This window comes from Ictidomys tridecemlineatus, chromosome 1 (assembly GCF_052094955.1).
Source record: "Ictidomys tridecemlineatus isolate mIctTri1 chromosome 1, mIctTri1.hap1, whole genome shotgun sequence".
Lineage (NCBI taxonomy): Eukaryota > Metazoa > Chordata > Mammalia > Rodentia > Sciuridae > Ictidomys > Ictidomys tridecemlineatus.
The window spans coordinates 213454337-213463200 of record NC_135477.1 but is presented as its reverse complement, the minus strand read 5'-3'; the positions used below and the strand labels follow the sequence as shown (position 1 = coordinate 213463200).

At 39.7% G+C, this 8864-nt stretch overlaps 1 pseudogene; it reads right to left on the bottom strand.

Moving 5' to 3' along the window:
- Positions 1-349: 349 nt before the first annotated feature.
- Positions 350-1454, bottom strand: LOC101970020 (thioredoxin-like protein 1 pseudogene; annotated as a pseudogene).
- Between the last annotated feature and the right edge of the window lie 7410 nt (positions 1455-8864).

Genomic DNA, 8864 nt, shown 5'->3' with positions numbered 1-8864 from the left:
TTAGGCTTCAGTCAATATGCTACCAGACATTTAAGTCTCTTCTAAAATCAGAAGCTGGCTAATTTTAAAATAAAAGGAAAGAAGAAATACTTAGGTAGACTGACAAAATTTAAGCTTGTCAAAAGTAGTGACTTTTATTTACAATTGCATGTATCAAGATTACAACAGAAAGACTAGTGATACCATCTGAACAAAAGCAATGATTTATTGGTAATGGCAATGAATGAAACATTGACAGTCTCTGGAGAGAATCAAGCAATTATCCAGGAGCTGCAAATCTGATTGCAATAGGTCTTCCAGTATCTTTTATACCTTAGTGGCTTTCTCCTTTTTTGCCCACTACCTGGTATTAATTTTTATTCTTGAATTTCTGCGCATGCGCATGTACTTTCACTCTGGAAGCAAACTGTGACACCCCTTCCCCAGGCCACAAGGAATTAAAAATGAAACACATGCAGGCTATTTTTGGTTTCCCACCTCCTTTGAAGTCATTCATATTTGTTGCCTGGACTGGAGTACCAATAAAAGTAAAATAGGAAATTCTTGTTGTTTCTTCTTCACCCTGATTAGACTGAACAAATATAGTTACACTGTTAACACTCTGAAACTTAACATAAAGAAGTGGAACAATGCCATCTTCTTTGATATCATCCTCTGTCAGTTCCAAAGCTTGAGTTGGTTCACTTCTTTCTGTCTCTTCAAAATCCATAGATCAGGGTAGGTTGATAAAAATTTTTGCATATTTAGGACCCTGACCATTATCTGGCCCTTGAAATTTCATGGAATAAAGCTTAACAGGTTGATTGAATGCCACAGTAATAAGTAGCTGTTCATCACAGTCAGATTCCAAGAAGGCCATGTCTTTTCGTAAACAGTTGTCAAAACCATGTTCACCGCTTTGATTGAAACATTCACAACCAGCCTTGTTAATAAAAGGCATTTAATCCATATAACCTTTTGGAATAACTGTGTCCTCATTGCTTCCAAGGTCACTTTCTAAGTGTTGCTTGATTTTTTTCTTCTAATCCAACAGCATCTGCTCCTTGATATTGATCCATCCTCACTTTGTTTCGAAAAAACAAAACCGTAGGTGTTGCTGATATATTGTTTGTGGCAGCAGTTCCCTGACACTGATGTACATCTACTTCCAAGAAAACAGCCTGTGGATATTTATTACTCATAGAACTGAAAGCTGGGGCAACCCTCAAACACGGTCCACACCCTCTCATGGTGAACTTGACCATGAGCCCGCGCCGCTCAGCTCCAGCTGGAAATCAGGGTTGCTCCCAACCGGCTTCACTCCCACCATCCTCACAGAGAGCTTGGCAGGGCAGCCGAGACGCCTCTGGCTTCAAAACTGAATGAGAAGACAACCCGGGAGAGGAAGGAGAGAGGCTCAGGAAGGCTGAGGCCTGGATAGTGGAGCTGACGACAGCGGAGTCTCCTCCTGGCGATCTCAGTCAAGCGCTCCACTTTTTGAATCTAATCTTTAACTTTGTCTTATTTCTTCCTGACTATTTGAGACTTTTTATTTCCCCAGGTGGCTCATGTGTCCTGAGCAGGAAACTGCTTTGTCAGGGTACTGGTCACCCCATCACACCCACCCTAACCATGTAATTCAGTACTGAGAATCGAGTGCCCCCATTGTCTTGCTTTACTTTTTATTTTTCCATAGCACTTATTATTTTCTGACAGTTTATTTATCATGTTTAGCATCTGTGTCTTCCTGCTAGAATCTAAGCTCCATAAGGAAAGTGATTTCTGTCTTTATGCACTGATAGACCTTGAGCCCCTGAAACACTGCCTGGTACATTGTAGGAACTTAATAAAATGTATAGAATTAAAACTGCATTCATGCAATGCTACCTGGCAAATAGATATTTAGTACCTTCTCTGTGCCAGGCTGCCGGCTAGAGGTTTGATGTTCAGATATGAATAAGGTAGACCTGTCCTCACATTCATGGAATTCAGAATATCAGGGATCAGACTCAGCAAGTGATCGCACTGTGATGACAGTTATTGGGAAACACATATAAGCCTCCCAAGTGAGAGGATTTAAGTCCACACCTAAATAAAATCTGAGCAGGAGTGGGGAGGGCAAGGAGAGAGTTCTAGACAGAGAGAACAGGTAGGGATGGCACCAGTGAAGCATGAACAGAAGGAATAATTAATTCATTTATGGCTGAGAATGGAAGGAAGGCAGCACGGATGAGATCATATTTGAAAAGCAAATTGAATTAGCCAGGGAATGTGGTAGGGATTGATAAGAGGGTGGAGGTGAGAGTGTGCAGGTGAAGGGACCAGTTCGAGCTTAAAATTAAGAAGTAGGAAAATGTGTTCATATGAATTGGTTTGCCTCAAGCATAGGGTCCAGTTTCTACAGGGAGCAGTTGAGAGAGAAAGATAGGTCAGATCAGAAAGCAGCGAGGAAGTCCTGAAAGTTTCTGTGCAAGATTGTAACATGATCAACACCACTTTAGGGCAAGGTATCATTTAGTTTCAGGTTGTAGACATTAGAAGCAGATGGAAGCACTGCAGTGGAGGGTCTGTAGCTGATTCTCACATTCTACCCTGTAGGCCCCAAACAAGGACCTTATTTCCATCAAGGGATGAAAGACAACATCATCATCATCATCATCATTTACAGGAGCCAAGTGAACACAGGGATCCCAATTTACATCTCTTCTGTGAGAAACATAACTGCCAGATGGACTGGAAGATTCTTCAGTTAATAAACTGAAAACTTCATTTTTGATGCCTCCAGAAATAACCAGCTCTGCACAACTTGACACTTCTAGGCACTTTCTCTGGGTTTGTTAATCCATCCTAAAATCCCTGAGCAGAGGTTTCCCTGCAGCCTTGGGGCCATCCTGCTTTAACCTCCTGTTTCCTGTCTCTGCTCTTTCCCTTTGAAGTGCTCATATAACTTTTTTTAAATGGTGAGGCCATCTTCACTTTCAAGTTCTTGGGGCAAGAGGGTATTTCATGAGATATTAGATGCACCTAAGGAAACACCAGAGATGGAAAGGCCAGTTAGGAATTCACACAAGTCTACACCCTAGATTGTAACTAGGATGAAGGCAGCAGGGCAGGGAGGGGGTAGGAGGGAAGGAGAGGAGCAGGAAAAGAAATGGAAGATTTATTGTATTTGGTCTCTTCACACAAAAGTTTTAAAAATTTGTGGAGAAGTAATTTTAAGCATTGGATAGAGGAGACTCACAGAACATCATAATTTAGGAAATTATGTGGAAATTGATCTCTGTGACATTGATTCACTGACAATCTAACCACTGTTTTTAATTTACCATTTGTAATTTTTATTTCTAAGTAACTTTGAATTTATCACCTTTTCTCTGTCCCTGAATTATATATTATATAGCAATTAGGCTATTAGGGCAGAGGATGCAATAGAAGGCTCAAACTTTCAATAAATTAATTTTGGAAACTCTACTAAGCACTTGGATAATGCAGGTGTAGACCACACATACATGTATACATACAAGATGTATCTGAATAACCACCATGGTATAGTCAAAAAGATGTCTGATTCAATGGTATTAAAATTTTTGTAGATCTTGGCTTTTCTTTGCATGGACAGGCAAGGAGTTAAAAAGCAAATAGACAAAACAAAAATGTTTTAAAATAACCACTAAAATGAGTATATCTTACACATTGGTCTGTTTCTTTTTCAGACACAGAGATAGAATTGAATTTTATCAGGGTTCCTAGAGATAGAGACAACATGTTGTTTACCAAATCCCTTTCAAATCTTTTTTTTTTTGTTTGTGTGCAGGAATTTTGCACAATTACATAACTTTTGATACAGCTGCCCACTGAGTTCATAATAGCACACATAATACTTCGTTTTAAAAGTTTCCTCTTTTACTATTTCGATTCAATGACAACAAGTAAACCAAATTGAAAAGTTTTTAAGAGAGGTGAAATATGAATATCTAAAATTTTAGAAAACCAAACATTTGCTAAGTGTTAAATACAATAGCTTTAAATATGGATTCAAAAAAAATGTACACATACACGCACACACACGCACACACACACAATGTCCTATTGGTTCTATTTCTCCCGAGAACCCTAATACAGATTTTGATACTGAAAAGTGAGGTGCAACTGTAACAAAGAACTAAAAATGTGCAAGTGCTTTTCACTGGAAGAGTTTTGAAATGCACATTAGAAAAAGCTTAAACTGCTTTAATGAGACTGTGGTGGAAATATGGATGATAAAGGAGGTTCAATCAAGAAGCTAAAGTAGATCTGCAGAGAGAGCTTCTGTCATCTAAGAGGTGAACATATGTCATCATGAACAGAATGGTGTTAGAAATATGAATGTTAAAGTATTTCTGGTGAGGTTTTAGACAGAAATGAATAATATTATTGAAGATTGGAGGAAATGTTATAAAGTGGCAAAGAACTTAGCAAAATTCTGTCCTAGTGTTTGGTATATTTTAAGTGACTGAACTTGGACAATTAACTGAATGTTGAATAATTAAGCAGAATGTTGAAGGTGATTCCTGGCTTCTCCATGCTATTTGTAGTAAAATGTAAGAAGAGAGAAATTGAAGAAATAATTATTAAAAGCAGAGGAGCCAGAACCAGATAATTTAGAAAATCCTCAGCCTTTCCATATTACAAAAAGTGAAAGAGAGTTCTGGAGAGAACACAGGGTGTGGGTGGGATCGTGCTTGCTAAAGAGACTACAGGGGGCAACTCAGGGGTTGGGTCATCTGTGTCAGCAGAACTGCTGCCAGTCTGGACTTCAGGGGACTGAGATGGGACAAAGGAAGACTTTGGACACGTTGAATTCTTCAGGATAGGCTAATACAGCTGTCTACCTATGAACTCATTCTGTAAGAAAAGCAAACAGTGATTCCAAAGGTGACTTAGAGGTCAGCAGTAAGCCCACTGCCACCATGGCTGAGCGGACACAAATGATAGGTAGGTGGGGATGGGAGATAAACTGTCTCCTGGTTTCAGTAGGCAGGACCGCCACCCTGGACTGACATCCCAGTGGACCCAGAAGTCAGGGTCACCACACTGGTAAGACTCCAAAAGCAAGAAAGGATTATTCTTGAGCCATAATCAAACAGAATTTCCCTTGCTAGGTTTTGGATTTGCTTGAAACCCACAACTGCTTTCTTCTTTTTAGTTTCTGTCTTTTGGAAAGGGAGTGTCTCTGCTGCTCCTGTCCTATGGCTGTATTCTGGAAGCAGATAACTAATCTTTGTGTTAGTCAGCTGTTCATTGCTGTGACCAAGATACCTGATTAGGACAAGTTGGAAGAGGAAATGTTTAATTTGGGCTCACAATTTCAGAGGTTCAGTTCATGGTCTGCTGGATCAGAGGCAGAAATATCATGGTGGAAGGGAATGGCAAAGGAAAGATTCCCAGCTCATTGTAGCCAGGAAACAGGGAGGGGAAGAGAGAGAGAGAGAGAGAGAGAGAGAGAGAGAGAGAGAGAGAGAGAGAGAGAGAGAGAGAGAGACTCCCAGTGGCAATCCCCCAGGGACCCACATCCTCCAGTCATGCCCTATCCCTGCTAGAGTTACCAGTAGTCCATTTAAATTATTAATTCATCAAATGGATTAATCTACTGATGAGGTTACAGCTCTAATAATCTTATCACTTCATCTCTGAACATTCCTGCATTGCCTAAAACATGAGCTTTTGAGGGCCCCTCAGATCCAAATCAACACTGGTTTTATAGATTCACAACTGTAGAGAAATTTGGCTTCAGGATGAGTAATATTTCATCTCACCTGTACATGATCTAAATGATATTTGGATAAGATATGGGACTTAGCTAGTGCTAAAATGGGGCTTTGGGAATGGAGTTACTGCAAAAAGGACATTTATTTTAGAGAGCCAGAGAGCAGAGTGCTATAGGTCTAATTGTATCTCACCTATTGAATCCCTAATGCCTAGTATCTCATAGGTTGAATTCCTAATACCCAGTATTTCAAATGTGACTGTATTTGGAAATAGGGTATTTAAAGAGGGAATTAAGATCAATCAATCCAACATGACTGATATCCTTATAAGAAGAGGAGAATAGAACACAAATAGGTGCACACAGATAAAAGATCACCAGAAGGCTAAGGGAGAATACCAGAAAACGGCTTTCTACAAGCCAAGGAGAGCAGCCTCAGAATGAAATCAATCCAGCTGACGCATTCATCTTTGACTTCTAGCCTCCAAAACTGTGGGAAAAATGAGTTTGAGTTGTTTAAGTACTTCTTGTTGTGGTAGCCTTAGTACACTAATACAACCACTCACCCAGTCACATAGAAATGACCAGGTGCTAGTATCCGTTGTCCTCAGTCATTGGACAGGGGCTGTAGAAAGAAAGTGACTTCAAAGCTGCAGTGGATCAGGAAGATCCTGCTGCTAAAGGCTGGTCATTCCTTCCTATAACTGAATGCTCTTCTTACAGCCGAAAGGCAAGTCCTTTCTTAAAGGATGAATCGAATCGAGCAGGGCACCTCCAAGCTGCTCAATAGATGAGGGAACAATAGAGAAGAAAAAAAAATAAGAAAATATTTTGCCTTCAGCCACAAACATGAGACAACTTTGCTAATGCTCTAATTTATGCTGATTATTTTTGTGATAGATGTGTACTGAGTTGACTTAGTGAAGCTGGAAAACATTTACAGGAATTCCCTTTCCTGTAGAGTTTCAGGTTAAAGAGGGCTGCCAGAAATATTTTGAATGAGATTTATAAGAGGGAAATAGGATCGCAACCACATTCTTTTTATACTTATAAGGTCAGAGTAGGGCATGGAGCACCCTGGCAGCTCACACATACATCATGTATTATTTGATGGCCCGTCCTAACAACAAGGCTGCAACTGGTCTTGTTTTACTTCCAGTCTACTATATCTCTTTCTTCAATAAGTATCTGAGACCTTGAATTAGGTAGATGTTTAGATCCTAAGGGTCCTCTGAAAGTCCTTTAGAAAAACAAAACAAGTAGGATAGATGGATAACTGGATAGATAGATAGATAGATAGATAGATAGATAGATAGATAGATAGATAACTGAGATACTTTACCACATAATTATGAAGGCTAAATTCCATGCCCTGGCATCTGCAAGCTGGAGACCCAGGAAAACTCGTGTTATATTTCCAGTCTAAGTCTGAAGTTCTGAAAACCAGGAGAACCAATAATGAAAATTCTATTCTGGGGCAAGAGAAGACCAATATTTCAGTTCAAGATGTCAGACTGAGAGCAAAATCTCTCACTCTCAGATCCTCAGTGGATCATGCCCATCCAAATTGAAGAGGATATTCTGCTTTACTGGTCTGCAGATTCAAATGCTACTCTTACCCAAATACAACCTCACAATCACACCTAGAAATAATGTTTAATCAAATATCTGAATAACTCATCACCTATCAAGTTGACACACAAAATGAACCATCAGAGCTGGAGATCAAATAGCTCTATGGTGGAGTGAGTGCTTAGCATATGCAAGACCCTGGGTTGGATCCCATTCATCTCCACTCTAAACCAAGAAAAGGATTAAACATTACTGACACCACCTGTTACGGTTTTTATATGAGGTGTCTCCCAAAGCTCATGTGTGAGACAATGCAAGAAGGTTCAGTGGAGAAAGGATTGGGTTGTAGAGTCTTAACTGAAGTAGTAGGGTGTGGCTGGAGGAGGTGGGAATTGGGGCACGACTATAGGGTGTATATTCTGTATCTAAAGAGTGGAGACAGTCTCTCTCTCTCTCTCTCTCTCTCTCTCTCTCTCTCTCTGCTTTCTGATCACTGTGATGTAAGTTGATTCCCTCCACCACACTCTCCTGCCATGGCATTCAGCCTCCCCTCAAGTCCTGAAGAATTGAGCTAGCCTTCTATGGAATAAGACCTCTGAAACTGTGAGCCCTCAAATAAACTCTCCTCCTCAACAATTTTTCTGATCAGATCCTTTAAGTCACAACAGCAAAAAAGCTGACTAAAGCACCACTGTTTGCTGGCAGAGAATCTTATCATCATAGTTGGAATCTTGGCATCAGTGAGAGACACAAGCAAGTCACAGTCTCCTCCCAAGGGTGCCACTCATTCTCTCAGGTTCCAGTTTTCTCCTACTTTCTTTGTGTCTTCTCTTTTGACTGCCTGTCCTGCTGAACTTAGCTGCAGTTTCAGAGACAAGACAACAACTCCCACAAACAGTTCAATCAGCTCCCACAATTATGTAAGGCCAAATCCCTAATCAAATCTCCCTTATTAAATGTATTGTTTACTGGTTCTGCTTTCTGTTCAAGCTCTGACTGATAAATAATTCTTCTTAGGGACAAGACTGACTCGATTTATAGTCAACCTGGAATTTGCCTAGGAATTACTTTGGAAGAAGGGCTACACATCATTAAACTGGAGGATTAAAAACTCATGGCACATGTTCTGCCACTCCTACTCCTTCACCTGGGGTGGCATTGCTTCTCAATGGTAAGATTCTTTCCTATCTGACTGGATACATCTCAGAATTTTTTCATTAAAACAGTGCTTAAATTTGATTATGTTCAGCATCTTAATTGAAACCTATTTTTTTAGGGACTAGCACAATTAAATTTTAAATTTCATTTAAAAAAGCTTCAGAGATCTTTATGGAAATCACCATCACATGTTTCTTTCACAATAATGAATTTTTAATACATAATCAGAGCAAACTATAAGGTGAAAGAGAGAAGATCATATTTTTATCCTGGCATTGTAGTGGATTGAACAGTGGTCTGCAAAAGATATGTTTACATCCTAATTCCCAGAACCTGTGAAAGTTACCCCATTTATTTTTTAAAAAAGTAATATAATTACTTTTCAAATGTAATTAATTTGAGGATCTGG